At 45.0% G+C, this 17,134-nt stretch overlaps 1 protein-coding gene across 1 annotated transcript in view; it reads right to left on the bottom strand.

The window, feature by feature from the left end:
- Positions 1 to 17,134, bottom strand: part of galnt10 (UDP-N-acetyl-alpha-D-galactosamine:polypeptide N-acetylgalactosaminyltransferase 10 (GalNAc-T10)) — a 538,666-nt gene that overhangs the window by 172,592 nt on the left and 348,940 nt on the right. The window lies entirely within an intron of this gene.

Here is a 17,134-nt window from a genome sequence, read left to right as displayed (position 1 = left end):
AATGGGTAAATGGCCTGCATTTATATAGCGCTTTTATCCAAAGCGATTTACAATCAGTAGGTACATTCACCCATTCACACACCGATGGTGGCCAGCTGCCACGCAGGGTGCTGGCCCACCATCAGGAGCAATTTGGGGTTCAGTGTCTTGCCCAAGGACACTTCGACATGCAGACTGGAGGAGCCGGGAATCGAACCACCGACCTCTTTTATCCAAAGCGATTAGTGGACGACCCGCTCTACCTCCTGAGCTACAGCCGCCCCATGAATGCCCGACCATGGATGCCCGACCACGGGAATAGGCCGCACGCAGCGAACAAGTCCAACTCTCCAACAGACAATGATGATGAGTCGCTTTTGTATATATAATTTCAAATGTACTCTACGGGCTGTATCTTCCCCCTGGCCTTAGGCACTAAACTGGTGTTAAACGCAAAAAAACACGCTTTGCGCCTGCCTACCCGTGACTCGGGAAGATAGCGTCATGTTTTTATGCCTCGAAAATGCGCTTTACGCTGAAGAAGCGTGGCGCAGTGCCAGAATAGGTGTTTCGTCCTTAAATACCAGCCTAAAGCGATCTTCCCAACTGGCGTTAATTTTGTGGTTAGCGCTTTTCAAAACCAGGGCTTATTCAGTGCGCCGGCCCCGGGGATGCATGCACGGCGTTATTCAATCACTCTTTCTGCCGCTATCTCACTCGCTCTCCCCCCTCTCTCTCTCACTCCCTCTCTCCCGCGCGTCAATTTCTGCCCCTATAGTGTACTGCAAGCATCAGATCTGAAATGTAGGCTACACCACAGAATGACAGAACCGTCACTGTTTTGGTGTAAAGTCCACTAATTTATATGTAGGCACTAGGCAGGCACAATGTCAGATGAAAAAAAAGTTGTTATACCATAGTTTTGAGCCCCTGTCATTCAGAGGCTGTTGCATCATCCTACCTCATACCTGTCTGCCGTGCAGAGGGGGAGAAGAAAAGCCAGCGAGTGAAAACGATGCAATGATTCTGTCCAAACTTTCACCAATCTAATCTCATCATGACATCCAGGGATAGGCTATATTCTTCTAGCCGATGCGTTTAGAACATTGTTCTCAGTTTGCTCTTGCTATAGTGTAGCATATTTACATGCTTGCTGTATTTAAACTGTTGTGAGATTTGTTTGAGGAGCATAATATGGAATAATATATATGGAGAGAAACAGGGATGAAAGAGGGAGGGGGGCAGCTCAGAGCGCTTTGGTCGGGCTTTTCTGACCGGACTGGATCGCTCCGTGGAATCGAAGCTTGAAAGGGAAGAATGTGACTGGTTTACTAAAGATCGCCAATGGCCACAGTTGTGAATAATTCTACGCTTAAAGTCGAGCTGAACCCAAAAATGACTTTTCTTTTCTTTTAGTTCAAATACCTGGGTATTCAGTGCAGTTCAAGATTTCATTCATAACAGTAATCTACAGTTTGCTGACGTTACCTAGTACTATCAAATTTCTACCCCATTTCAAACAATCATACACGACATGGCAGCTGTCAATCAAATCTTCATTTCAGGATAATTTTCTCTTCCAAATTAAGGGGAAAATGGCGCCTAGTGCCTGTCATCTGGCAGAATTTCTAGCCCATAAACTAACTACTAACTTGACCAATTAATCAAACAGTAATGTCTAAGAATGCAAAGAAATGTAACTGGCTCGTTAAAAGTCGCATTCCAGGAATATTATTTAATGCAATAGCGATAATGGCGCGCGCCTCACCGCCTCAGAGAGCCTGGTTGTCAGGGGGCGCACCTCGGAGATTCCAGGCCGACGGGCTGCACTCTCCGCTCGGCAGCACGAGGGCAGCTGGCTGCCTGCGGCTGGATTGGCCAAAGCCCAATCCAGTCCCCAGAATTGTCAAATAAAATCATCGACATGATACTATGACCCGCCTCTCAACCTGTCATTACCGACAAATTATGTTTTCAGTCTGAAACGGACTCCGACACACAAAGGGGTTCAGTTCGACTTTAAAAAGACATGGTTAACGCCAGCTTTAGCGCGGAGGAAAAATTAGGGAATGCGCCTGACCACGCCCACTAATAGCGCAAGGCCAAGCCATAAACGCAAATTTAAGGCCAGGGGGAAGATAGAGCCATACATGAACGGCTGACATTCAAGGCATATATGGGCCTCTGGGTCCAGCTGGGCTCCTGGCCGGCACTTCTCTGATGACATCATCACTGCAAGATGACATCACAATGCCATTGGTGACATCACAAGTGCCACACGTGTATTAAGTGTGACATCACTGGCTGGAAGTGAGTGGAGTTGACATCACCAGTGATTTCAGATTGGCTCGGCTATAAGTAGGACCAGTTCAACGGTTCAGAGTTCATTCCAGCTCATGCTCGAGACTTCAATGACGTCAATGATTTCCAGGACTTCCAGAACGTCCATGATACCCATGGGAGCGGGGAGCGCCATGGCTCTTCTCAGGATGGCTTATCAGTATGGAGTGGACCAGACCGAAGAAGACAGGTGGGTCCCCAATCGGGACGTACCCCCCAGCCTTACAAGGTCCAACTTAGGGGGCGCTGGTCAACACCCAGTTGGCCAGCGGGTTATGGGAGAGAGGGCCCTCCATCGCACTCTTGCCAGTGCACCTGTGACATCGCGAGCTGCGAGAGCTGAGCCAAGCTCAAACTCAAACCCCGAAAATAACCAGGGGTCTGGGGCCTCCAAGCCCAGCAGTGAATTCAAACCAGAGTCTGGGCCCTTTAAGCCCACCTCTACAACAGGCACCTTTACATTGCCACCGACCAGAGACACATGTCCTTTTGAAATAAAAGGCGAGTAGGAACTTAAGTCAGGCTTAGAATTGAAAGATGGAACTTTCCGACTCGGCTGTTTATCCAAACAGGACACAGGCACCGCACAAGCCACTGGTTTTTAGGTCTCCACTGTTCTTATTGCACGCCTGGAGCGCAGCGCAGTTACGCTTCCAGTGACCTTTTTATGGCAGAAATTACACAGATCCGCATCGAGCACATCACGGCCCACTTTCTGCTCTGATTCTGAAGACACATTTCCAACAGAATGCCCAGAGAAATGCCCTCCTCTGACCTTAACATGGTTCTCCCCAATTGAATTGTCCATAATCTTGAAAACAACAGACAAAGTCAACTCTGACCTGCCCCGGATGTGCTTATGTTCTTCTTTTGTGGTTTTCTCTTCTGTTACCAAACAGAAGCACTTCTCACTGCGTCTTCTGAACAACATCTGGGGCAGGTCAGAGTTGACTTCGTCTGTTGTGTTGTGTAGCTTAGCAGCCTAGCTTAGCATATAGATATGATCTGATGGACTAGGGTTGTCCCGATGTATCGTATCGGTATCGGAGCCGATACTGGCCTATTTTGCTGTACTCGTACTCGCCCGATACTGACACGGCCGCGCACCCGATACCACTTTACACCTGCGGCATGCAATGTGCCATTAACACATTGAGTGCCACAGCGCTTCAGTAAAATTGTCTGGAGCCTGTGCCAGATTCACTTCCATTCAGTTGAAAACAGCTATAGAATTTTTTCTATTATGGCTATATTAACGGGGCTGGACTTTAATGAAACATTGAACACTCCTGCTTCTTCCAAAGAAGAAATTTTGTTTCTAGATAGTTCCATTATGAAATTACAGCCTCTCAAACAAGTGCACTTTCAAGGGTTTTCTGTCGTTTTTTTTAACTTTCCAAGATATAGTCCCTTTTATGAATACCTTTTGCACTCTAATTTCGAGCACATTCACTGACTCTGGCTGGTGTTTTCTGATGTGGTGGCGTGTGGTGTGGTTTCTGTGCAGCCACACACCCCTCTCCCCCCCCCCCCCCCCCTCTCCACCTCTGAGCTGCGGGCTCCTCCCACACGCACAGAGTTTGCTTTCTCGACTCCGTTTTTGCCCCGGACAGATCCCAGCGCCCATCAAGGAAATGATGCGCGCTGGCAAACGCGACTGAACGAAAAGGCTTGGCCCGTTCGGCTTCGGATGCTGGCTTTCTAGGAAATCGTGTGGAGATAGATAGAAGCATAAGAGCTCAGTTGTGAGCGCGGATGCAGCCGAGCCCACTCTCGCTGTAGACAGAGCAATATATACGGCTCTGGCAGAAAGCATGCATCGGTTTCCACTTTCATCACGGCTTTCTCCGCTGTCTCCTGTACAAAGTAAAGGATCTGAGGTGGGTGGAGCAGCTCCTGTGACGATGTTTAAGGTGGCGCCGTGTGATCCCTTGAAGGGATTCATGCTCACTGGCTAGGTACGACCTTAAACAGCAGAATTATGGAATAATATGAATTATGATTTTAGGACGTCCACAGACGTCCTTGGCACTCCTCGTTACTTTTTTTTAGGACGTCCACAGACGTCCTTGGCACTCAATGTGTTAACCTCAAAGTAATTTTAATGCATGCAGAGAAGCTTCACTATAACAGCCTGTTTGTTTGCATCTCTACCTGGAGCGCTTTGTGAGGATAAAAAGCTAGCAGGTGGTCAGTAATCAGCTGATAGGGCTACAGCCTGCAACGCATCGCTTGCCCATTCACTGTCTGACTGCATTAGCTCTGCAGTTAGCCTGCAACAAGCTAGAAAACTTTATGTTCAACTTACAGGTTAACATTACAGGTTAACATAACAGTTGCTCTTCTAGCAGACAACACAGTGCTGTGGAACAAGCAAAGGCTTACCAGGTCGTTGTAATATGTGCTACGTGTCCCGTAATCCATACTGCCTTAAAGTTTAACATTTTAAAAGTGGAACGTAACGTTAATGTCCGTGAATTTAGCAACAATTGTCACAATTTCATTTCCGGTTGATTGGTTTTGCCTTCAAAATAAAAGCACGATAAAGTTCGTTTTTTACAATAAACATTAAAGTAGTAATCTAACTATATGAGACCCAACATAATGAACATAAGCACACGAGGAACCTCTATTTTAATGTTTGAATGAAAATAGACCAGCAGAACAAATACAAAGGAGATGCACAGATATGTGGTTTAAATGGTTGATTCATAGCATACTTCTTTATTTAATTGGAAACCTTATTTCCTTATTTAATGGGAAACATTTGTTTCATAAGGCATCAAGAGAAGAGACTAGATCAAGTATAGGTGTTACCCATTATGCAAAATGTGTGTGGTCTTGCGAAAACTAGGTACTTCTTCAGATAACTAAAGAAAATGACTAAAACCCATAATCTTGAAAAGTTATCTTTTAATTAACCATAAGGCATAACAAAAACGTTGTCGACCACAAATTAAATACTCGGTATCGGTATTGGCAAGTACCCGGATGTCAGTACTGGTACTCAGTCAGCAAAAAAGTGGTATTGGGACAACCCTATGATGGATGATTCAATTAAATTGCCGCTCGTATGGAATAAGGCCATATATCGATTACAAACAGCAGCGGGAGATAAAGCGGGAGGTGTTATCTATGTGATGGACACTCGGACAGCAAACAGAGCAGGCTGTCAGCAGCACGGAGGGTCGTTACATAGCTAATTCATGTTCTCATAATTATAGAACAACCATAATGAACCGCGACAGAAAATACGTTATTTACAGTGTGAGCGATGTATGCCCTATTTATGCCCTTTTTGACCAGTTCCAGGACTCGGATCTGAATATCTTCTAGGGGGATCAGAATGACACCAAAGTTATGTGGGTGAGTAAAACTTCATATTTTAAGCTGGAAATAAGGTCTGGGGTATAAAAAACAGGAATTCTCCTTTACTACCACCCCTCTGCCTCATGGTGCCTTTTCAACTCCTATTGTTCTAATTACATCTCTCCCAGACAGTTAACAGTAGGGTTGTGCGATATACCCGAAATTCCCATCGTGATTGTTTATTTGCTTTGGTTATTTGCCACTTTAATCAGTCATGCCGGTATGGGGTTGTAAAAGCTGTAGCCAATAGGTTGATATTTACATTAGATGCAGTAGATTATTTGAGGTCTTTGAGCAGTTATTGTGGGCATCTATTCTTTCTGCACCTGCATCAATACTACTGTGTTAACCAAAGAAACGTGAACTTTTTACTGTTGTAAAACAAGTATAAACACATGGGATGCAGAGCTGTTGATTTTCACACCAACGTATAAAATGTCTTAATTTATGCCAGTAGAAATCACAGATCAGTTTGTCATAGAAATCCTACTGCATTTTCTAAGACAGTGGTTCTCAAACTTTTCATGTCAAGGACCGCTAAACTGTGCCAAATTAGACCACTCTCATTTGATAAGATTATGTCCCAGAGCACCCCATCTGATACGATTTTTGCTTTAGATGTTTTATTACAGAAAGTGTATGAAACCCATGACCAAAATAGCCACATTCTGTCATTGTGTTACTTATGGATTGAATTCACATCTGAATGAAAACATATTTGAATGATTTCAAATCATTGACTTGCTGTGGTAAGTGATGTAAAAAAAAATATATCTATATATATATAACTTTATAATTCACAAATTGAAATTGATGATATATGCCAAGTCCTGGAAAGTGAAAATGTAGACAGCGAGGGGAGGCTGGCCAGCGATGATGGTGAAAAGACAAGACAGGTAAACAGGCCCGTATCTAGCCTGCTACATTAGGGTTGGCTGGTAGGGGGCAACTTTGGCGGTAGGTTGCCAGAGGTTGAGGGTTCGGGGATGGGGATTAAATTGCATTCAGTGGCGCTGGAAGTACTTTTAGGTAGGGGGTGCTGTAAGGAATGGACTCTCGGTGCTGCCTGCAAGGGCAGCGCCGAAGTAAATTTGACGTTTTTTGGACTTTCATCCAATAATATTTAATTTTAAATTAACATTAGGATTATACTTTGTGATGTCATTATTCAGTATCTTCTCCTTTTCTCACTCACTTTCATGTAAGCACCTGCTCTCCCTTTAGTCATTTTACACTACAACAGACAGCAACACAGGCATAAACACTGAATGTATTATTATTATTATGGAAAACCAGATTATGATGAAAATCAAACACTTTTGAAGAGAGAGCGTATGAAATAAGATTAGAGCTGGGAAGCACAAACCGTTTTTTAATGCATTTTGTTGCTGTTATAAACACAAGACAGCCAAATCCAACAATTTCAAAAATCCCATCTCTTGCCACCAGGGGGTGCTGCAGCACCCTCAGCACCCACCTTCCAGCTCCCTTCATTATATTCTAATTTATAAAGAATGATTTGAAGCAGGGTGTAGAAGCCATTTCCAGAGTTAAGTGTAATTGGGGACACCAATTGTTCCAGTAGGAGTCACCATTCTGTTTTGGGTCACCAAACTGTAAGTAGGAACTTTCACTCAGGTGACAGGCCAATGTTTACATTATTATTGTCAAAACTATTCGCAAACTATGTACAAACTAACTATTTACAAAACTATTGCTATATTTCCAAGACGTTTAGTCTTATTCAAACTCAAACTGAAAAGTGACAAAGAAAACTACTTTGAAAGCAGATTGACTTGCGCCCGGCATGGTTTTGCGCAGCCACGACTTGGAGCCTTGCATACTCGAACGTAACTCGTCCAAAACGTTATCGTGTCGTTTACCAAGAACTTGCAATCATGACAGTGCTCTACAGATTAGAGAAAGTTGAGTAAAAAACAGAGAAGAAGTCGTTATGGAAACGGAAACGGCATCGGTATGCATCGATATGCATGAAGCATAACGTTAGCTGTGCCTGTGAACAGCAGTCAATCTGCTGCCACAATTGAGCCCCTCCGTCTCCGCTGCGATAGCCCCTCCATATGATTTAGTTGCCGACACCAGCGTCTTTCTGAAAAGTTACATTATTCTCAGCTGGGAGCCGGCGACACGCTGTGAAAAAGCGGGGTGCAGCGCACTTTTCAGTGCAGAGCAAACGCAGAGCAAACGCAGCAGAGCCACCAGTCCAGAGACACTCCCACGGAGGAGGAGGAGGGGGGTGGGGCACGCAGGGCAGCATACAACCATTGACAGTAAACACAGACCCAGACAGCAGGCTCGATGGACAGAGACAGGCAAACAAGCTAGAATATCTGATGCCCACCAGCAGTAAATCAAGACCAGCAAGAAGGTGTAGGGTCAGCGCACGCAGGGGCCAGCGCTGCTGGTTGCAGCTAAAAAATATTATTTGGCCAAACAAAATTCCTTTGTTTTCACTGTTTTATTGAAGGAAATTATTTTTGAGGTTTCACATCAGAAAATATTAGCTTCAGAGTCAGTGATGTGGTTGAAATGCTTCATTTCACAAAAGGCTGAATATCTCAGCTTCTAAATTGAAACGTGTGTTTTTGCTGAAATCCACCTATCTTCTCCGGCTGATAACTAAAGAACGGAAAATGATATCAATAAACTTTTTTTTGCTGATGATACAATAGAGTCTCCTCGTTCTTTGTGCGTGTTCAGTGTTTACATAGTAATATCACACAATATTCTGTGGGCCTCGAGAAATCACTGAAAACGCTCTGAAACTCTGGCACTGGGAGCGTCCGTTCTCCAAAAGTGGCTGGCACTCAATGAGTTAAATGAATGAAATGGCATTTCCTCATTCCTCACAACAAAGAGTTGACGGCGCTAGACGGCGCCCTACGTCGAGCTGCGCCGATAGGAAGGCCAGCTGCGGCGCTGGCGATTTCGCTCGAGCATAATTTGCGCTCAGTCTGGGCAGCGGAGGGCGACAGTCGAGTCTGTCACAGCTCTGTGTTTCTCGTTCTCAATATATGCATTGGTGTAATGCAATTACATGGTGTAATTTTTCATGTCAGGTGTGTTTTTGACAATAAATCACTATATCATTAATAGTTGGATTATTGTAAATATTACTATGGGGGATTGCTGCATGCCATGTAAGGGTTTAATGACACTCTATGGCCTTGATTTAATTATTTAGTACATAATTTTGAGTCAGGGCCATGGTGTTATTGGGTCTTTTGCATTATGCAGTGGTCTGATGTCCCCTAGGTAGGCTACTTGAGTTTATGATTTCTTTGATATTTGCTTTATATACACCGTCATGTCATGACTGTTCATCCTCTCTGTGCTCATACTAGGCAGCACATATCCATTGCCTTAATTGCCTCGTCAAACTCCGTGCCACGGAGCAAACTTGTTTACACTCGTTTGACTTATGAGGGCATGCATGTTGTCCTTCACATTCGCTAAAACTGTCGGTCTTTGAACCGAACTCTTTGAACAAGTCGGGATTGCATGTCGGAGAGAAATAGCCTGGTTCGATGTGTTGGATCCATTCACCTGTCGCTGGGTTTCCAACCAAAGGTATTGCAACTTTTAATCGAATTTTCAGAAAGTTGGCAAAAGAAAATGCGGTAGCCTATTATCCACGTAACTTTCCACCCACTACCATTATGCCTAATATCAGGAATGTTGAAGAGGAGGGGCAATTAATTGACGTGATTAAAAGATCGCCAGACGCGGCCAGGCAAACCCTCAAACGGGGGAAATTAACCCCGTTCTCTGATGTGAAAACATCCTAGCCTGATATTCAGACTGAAGTGGAGGGAATCATGATGGCTTGGTGACAGAGAGCACACTGCTGTCTGCCTCTGCGGAGCTGCTAACGTTACACGTGTGTGCATTTGTCTCGCTATGAAAAACATCACATAGCCGTTCTTGATTATACAGAGGTACGTAAAATGTATTACCAGACGGCACTCTTCAATTCGGCATATATATAATCCACGGAGAGGTTACAGTAAGTGAATAAAATGTCAATTCTGGATGTGAGTCATCTATTATCTCGCTCTCTTCCTCGTTAAAACTTCATGTTTTTGAATGCAGTTTGGTTATACTTTCGCTCATCCGCTCGTTGCGGCTCCCAGACGTTTGGTGAGCGGCGCCAACAGCGCCGGTCGCACACTGACGCAACTCATGACATTTTAAAAAGTATCTGTACTAAATTATTGTGGTATAGTACCGTTTTTAACGACAGGGTATCGCGGTACCATTGTAGTAAGTTAAGTTATCCTTTATTTATCCCCTTGGGGAAATTCATCCTCTGCATTTGACCCATCCTCTACTAGGAACCTTCCTAGAACTAGGAGCAGTGGGCAGCCACTGTGCAGCGCCCGGGGACCAACTCCAGTTCTTTTTGCCAGTACCTTGGTCAGGGGCACTGACAGGAGTATTAACCCTAACATACATGTCTTTCTTGATGGTGGGAGGAAACCGGAGCACCCGGAGAAAACCCACACGGACACGGGGAGAACATGCAAACTCCACACAGAAAGGACCTGGGACGGACCGGGGTTCAAACCCGGGACCTTCTTGCTGTGAGGCAACAGTGTTAACCACTGAGCCACCGTGCCGTCCAGCACCGTGCCGTCCAGTACCGGTATACCGTGCATCCCTAGTAGAGACACCCTGTTATGTCCTTGCGTGGACGTCTTGAAATAAGCAGGACAGCCGGAGACAGACGTATGCTTTATATTAGACTCGGGTTTATTGACATGCTCGTCATATACAGTACATGTGCAGTCTAGCTGTAGTGGCTCTGTCTGAGGGAAGAGGAAACCCCGTAGAGGCGTGACTCTACCTGAAGCTGAAGCTCATGGGAAATGGAGTCCCTGATACCATCTTGTGTCATTACGAACAATAGCATAGTCTTCATACACCACACTCCTCCCCGAAAACTGTGAACCACTTCTTGTTTTCAATACAATATAAACAAAACCAAAAATCCCTTATGCACACTTACATTTCTGCATCACATGTCTATGTACAAACATAACGATCAGGAGGCTTCCTAACACGCTGTGGCCTGATGTTCTGTGGTGGAATGACATCATCATTTGGTACACCTCCCTCCAGTTCAAGACTGGGTAAAATCTGAGTTTCTGGGTTAACATACAAGTATTCCGCAACATCAACCTCGTCTGTGTCAATTTGCTCCCCATTGGAGACGACCTCCACTCTCTTATCCGTGATCAACTGGTCTATGTGTCTCTTGCTGGTTTGACCACCTACATTTACCATGTAAGTCACAGGACCCAGTACTCGCTCTATTACACCTGATTTCCATTTCTTCCCATCTCCTCCCCGGAAATTCCTAACCAACACCTTCTGGCCTGGCTGGAAGGTCCTAAGGCGGTTTTGGACACCAGGCTGCTTGTCCCGCATCTGTGCTGAGAAATTGGGTTTAACCAATGACAACCTAGTCCTAACACTTCTCTTTAGGAAAAGCTCAGATGGAGTCTTCCCAGTTGTCGTGGATGGTGTGTTCCTATAACTAAACAAGAATTGATCTATGCAGTGTCGTACTGAGTAGAGTAGCCATTTTCTTTCTGTTTTTCCATTGACTCTTTAAAGGTTTGGACTAACCGTTCCGCAAGCCCATTAGAGGCTGGATTGTATGGGGCTGACTTGATATGTTTGACCCTGTTAGCTTCCAGGAATGTTTCAAACTCCCTAGAGACTAGCTGCGGTCCGTTATCTGAAACGACCACTTGAGGGAGCCCATACGAAGCAAACAGGCCCCTCATTGCGTCTACAGTGGCTGTAGCTGTGGTGCTAGTCATCAACTTGACCTCCGGCCAGCGCGAATACGCGTCAATTACCAGCAGAAACTGGTGTTTCCCTTTTTCAGCAAAATCTATGTGAATTCACTCCCATGGCTGCTCTGGCCATTTCCAGGGGTGTATTGGCGCTTTGTGCGGCACGTGTCTATTTTCCTTGCACTCATTACAGCTACTCACCATTTGTTCAATATCTTTATGTAGGCTGGGCCACCAAAAATGACTCCTGGCCACTGCTTTTGACTTTACAATGCCCAAATGCTCTTCGTGTAGTTCTTTTAACATTTTAGGTCTCAGTGTTGTAGGTATCACTACACGTAACCCCCAACACACACAATCTGCTTCTACTGTGAGCTCGTCACGTCTGTTCCAGTATGGTTTTAACACTTCATCTGAAACATGATTAGGCCAACCATTTTGTGTGAAATGCCTAACTTTGGTAAGCACCCTGTCCTCCTCTGTCTCTTTCTTTACCTCTTTGGCTGAAACCGGCATGGCTTCCAACCATGACACTCTATACTCATGGTTGCTCTGTGCTGCTTCCCCCTTTAAGGGCAACCTGGATAAACAGTTTGCGTTTGCATGTTCTAACGACGGCTTGTAAACAATGTCGTACTGATAGGCTGCAAGCAGAAGTGCCCATCTCTGCAGGCGAGCAGCGGCTAATGCTGGCACCCCTGTCTTTGGTCCTAGAATCTTTACTAGTGGCTTATGATCAGTAACCAATATGAATTTCCTTCCATACAGGTAATCTCTAAATTTCTGTATGCCAAATATGATACCTAGCGCCTCCTTTTCAATTTGGGAGTAGTTTATTTCAGTCTTGCTTAGGGTGCGCGATGCATACGCTATCTGCCTTTCGCTACCGTCTGACATTTCGTGTGAGATCACTGCTCCTAACCCATATGCGCTAGCATCACACGCTAATATGATAGGTAACTGAGGATCAAAATGAGTAAGAACAGTTGAGGATGACAACTGCTTCCTTGCATTCTCAAAAGCTGCTTGGCAACTGAGAGACCAATCCCATGGGCTATCTTTCTGCAATAGCACTGTCATAGGTTTAATGATGGTAGACAAGTCCTCTATAAATTTACCATAGTATGTCAGTAAAGATAAGAACGCTCTAAGCTGTGTCACGTTCTCTGGCTGGGGGGCACTTGCTATTGCTTCTACCTTTTCTAGTAGTGGGTGTAACCCCTCCCCATCAATTTTGTGTCCCAAATATTTTACATTTGAGCGACCAAAAGCACATTTTTCTTTGTTTACCTTAATACCTCTGTCTCGCAGTCGTTGTAAGACCCGTTCCACATTTTCCCAATGCCGGCTCTCATTTTCCCCTGTGATCAAAATGTCATCAAGATAACAAACAACACTTGGCAGACCTTGTAATGCCTGATCCATAATACGTTGGAATATTGCCGGTGCACTTGCTACTCCATATGGCAACCTGTTACATCGGTAGAGACCTTTTTGAGTATTTATGGTAAGGTACTGTTTAGATTCCTCATCTAACTCAACCTGTTGGTAGGCTTGTGTTAGGTCTAACTTGGTAAAGTACTTGCCACCTGCTAATTTAGCAAACAAGTCTTGTGTCTTTGGTAGGGGGTATTTGTCTATCTCTAACCATGGGTTTACGGAGACCTTATAATCCCCACACATCCTCACTTCTCCATTGGTTTTTGGGATGCAGACGATGGGCGCCGCCCACTCGCTGTACTCCACTGGTGTCAACACCCCCTCCTCTTCTAGCTTTGTGAGCTGCTGCTCAACCGCTGCAGTCAAAGCATATGGTACAGATCTAGCTTTGCAAAATTTGGGGACTGCACCTTAACCACTTGAATTTTTGCTTTCACCCCTGAGATAACCCCTCTGTTGCCATCAAACACCTCTGGGTATTTCTCATACATCTCATTCAGTGGATGTCTTATTGGTACATAATTCACTCTAGACCAGTCTAGACGTAAGTACCTAAGCCAGTTCCTACCCATCAGTGCTGGACCTTTTTCCTCTGTCACTAACAATGTCAGCTTTTCAGTTTGTTTCCCACACTGTACTTTCACTTGGAATTGTCCCAACAGTGGAATTGGCTCTGAAGAGAAAGTTTTCAAGTTAATCTCACAAGGCTGCAATTTATATTTACCAAATCTCTGTTTGTACAGTTTCCCTGAGATTATACTCATGGCTGCCCCGGTATCTACTTCCATCTTAATTTTGACACCATTGCATTTTACCATTACATTGTATGGCTTCACATACTCACTGTCACCTCTTACTACAAACAGCCCAAAGTCTTTCTCAGTCCCTGGAGTGATCGTGGGTGCAGACCGACGGTGTACGTTGATGGGTAGATCTTCTATGTAGTCCGGGTACAGTTCAGTCTCTCCTGGAGGCTGTCCCGGCACCTCTGGGTACCGTTCAGTCTCTTCATCCAGCTCTGACTGGTGCCTCGACTCTGTTGCACTTAGTCCCCCGTTGGCTGGTTCTCCCGCCACGTAGCGGGTCTCTCTCTCTGTCGCGTTGCCTCTCTTGAATGCCCGCGGGCTGCTGTAGCCGCCATCCCGACTGGCGGTCTCCCTCGCTGTCGCATTCCTGCATGGTCGCTCGAGGTGTCCTTTCTTGTTGCATGCTCTGCACTGGAAGTCTTTGTACTTGCATGATGCAGCCTGATGTCCCTCGCCCAGGCATCTGTAGCACGGAGTCTCTCTCCCGAACGGACTCTTCTTCTTGCCTTGTGCCTTGTCGCCGGTCCCACGTGCACCTGCAGGTTTATATCCACTCATGCTGTCTGTTCTCAGCGGCGTCTGCTGGAACGTTCTCAAACTTGTGGTTGTGCACTCGAAATTATTCACAATGTCCATCATTTTCGCCCACTTCAACTGTTCTCCATACGCAGCACTTAACAGCTTAGTGCGTAGCTCCTTGCTACTAATACCATACACTAGCTGATCCCGTAGTTGTTCTTCTAGCGTTGCACCAAACTCGCACGTGGCTGACAGCCCTCTTAGCGCGGCTACATATTCTGCTAGAGACTTTCCACTTTGTTGCTTGCGTGCACGGAAACTATAACGTTCACTTAGGACATTCTTCTTGGGCACATAAAAGTCACTCAATGCTTTTAAGATGTCCCCTAATGGGGTTTCAGACGGCTTCTTCGGTGCTACCAAGTCAGTCAGTAACGAGAAAGTCTTTGCACCCACCACGGATAAGAAAACAGCCCGTTGTTTTTCATCTTCAATTCCGTTGGCTTCTATAAACTGTGCAAAACATTCCACGTATGTGTTGAAACTTTCGTTAGCCTCATTGAAACACAAGCCCGACTCACTGCTGAAAACTGCCATGTTTTGACGACTCCGCTGCTAGCTTCCGTTAGCTAGTTGTTGTTAGCGTAGCCTCTTTTCTCCCGGTCCGAAACATCTCTCCACTTCCAAAAAAAAAAGATATCGTGGTACACGAATCCACACCTCGTCGCCAGTTGTTATGTCCTTGCGTGGACATCTTGAAATAAGCAGGACAGCCGGAGACAGACGTATGCTTTATATTAGACTCGGGTTTATTGACATGCTCGTCATATACAGTACATGTGCAGTCTAGCTGTAGTGGCTCTGTCTGAGGGAAGAGGAAACCCCGTAGAGGCGTGACTCTACCTAAAGCTGAGGCTCATGGGAAATGGAGTCCCTGATACCATCTTGTGTCATTACGAACAATAGCATAGTCTTCATACACCACACACCCCAACCTCCAGTCACTTCCTGTATCTGTGCCACAGAGGTTTCACCACTGTGTCGGCCAATTAAGTTTCATACCATTAAGATTAGCATTTCTTACAATTAGCGGAGCCAGGAGTGGGGTGTCTCTATCTAATATTAAAGGTCTCCGGTTAAACCAATAGCTTGGATCGTGGCAAGATGGATTTCTCGTGTGATCACGATAGCGCGAGAATTCCATCTTGCAGTGCTGCCTCGCAAGGTTATATCTTTGCTGCTTCTTGGCTCATGTGTTCTATCAGCACTTCTCTATCATGAATGATCACTGCCATGCACTCTCTGGCCTTCGTACTGCTCAGGGTTGCTTGTACTGTTAGTAATCTCAGAATTGGAGCTTATTTCACTGATTAGAACTTTATTGTACAATGATGTAAGGATATTTTTTTGTGTTGTAGGTGCCAACAAAAAATCCAATACAAATTAGAAGGGCACTGTGAGAGTGCGCCAAGGCCAGCTAATATTGCTTGTTCGTGAGTCGGATCCGGATCTGATCCAAAATGTAATAGGTTCTTCCTTGGCCCATGCTACACCTTTCATGAAGTTTCATATAAATCTGCCAAGTCGTTTTTCTGTAATCCTGCTGACAGACAAAGAAACAAAAGGCACCAAATACATAACCTTCCTGGCGCAGGTAATAAGAAAATATACAACAAAAAACAAATACAATACATGCAATGAGTTCTGTGCAGATATTTGCAATGAGCAATGGACACAAGTACAGTTACATTATATTATCAGTGATAAGTACAGTTAAAGTGTAAGTTTGTCAACTGGACTGTAGCACTGAAGTCATTCTGGATAAAAAGTGCCACCTTGGCTCAAAAAGTGCTGATTCAATTACACTGGTCCCCTGTGTCACAACAGATTAACTTTAAAATCTGATTACTAACATTTAAAGCTCTTCATAATCTATCTGCTGCTTATCTCATATATCTCCCTCTTGCTCCCTGCGGGCTTCACCAGTAGGTCCACTGGCAGTGACACTAAAGGTACCAGCCATCAACCTCAGCACAATGGGTGCCAGAACCTTCTCCTGTGCGGCACCCAAACTTTGGGACTCTCTGCATACTGGACTCCATCACAGAGTTAAAAACTGCTCTTAAAATGCTCTTAAACTAGCTTACTCACTTTAACCCCATCAACTGCATCCCATTTTATATAATACCGCTATGCTCTGTTGCATGTATAACCCTAACCCTAATAGTACAGTATGAAGTATAAATTCATGCATTTTTCCCCACGTCATTTTACATTTTAGTAATTAGGCAATAAGCCTTACAATGGGTGAGAATGGCTTCAGTGTCTTGCTCAAGGACTCAAAGGCAGAATACATGAATGTTATTTGACATTAAGCAGTTGCACTTGCACTGTGGTCTGCCTGCAATGTGTCTTAATTCACTGTTTCCCTAAATTAGTGGGGTTATTAGTTAACATTTACGCCCCTCAGTCAGTCACTCAGCGACTTTGCGTTTATTAGGCTGGCCCCACTGGTATTACCTTGCAAGGCAGCTGGATTTTGAGATCACTATCACACAACAACTCCATCTTGCCACGCTCCAACCAATGGGCCCTTTTCACGGCAGACGTGCCGAAAAGGCAGGGGGAACACAGGTGCAAGCAAACCAGTAATGAGAGTTTCCAACTTCCATCATTGGAAGTTGGAAACCCTCATTACTGTCTTCCATGTTTGGAAGTTGGAAGCCCTCATTATTGTTTTGCTTGCACCTGTGTTTACCCTGTCTTCTCGACTCAAAATGGCCACTGTGAAGAGGGCCTATTGCTTTGAGGCCGAAACACCAGTGGTTCGGACCAATCAGCATCCTATGAGGCAGC

This window comes from Poromitra crassiceps, assembly GCF_964638095.1.
Source record: "Poromitra crassiceps genome assembly, chromosome: 1".
NCBI lineage: Eukaryota > Metazoa > Chordata > Actinopteri > Beryciformes > Melamphaidae > Poromitra > Poromitra crassiceps.
Note: the sequence above shows the minus strand (reverse complement) of the source record. Positions and strands in the feature narration are given on the sequence as shown.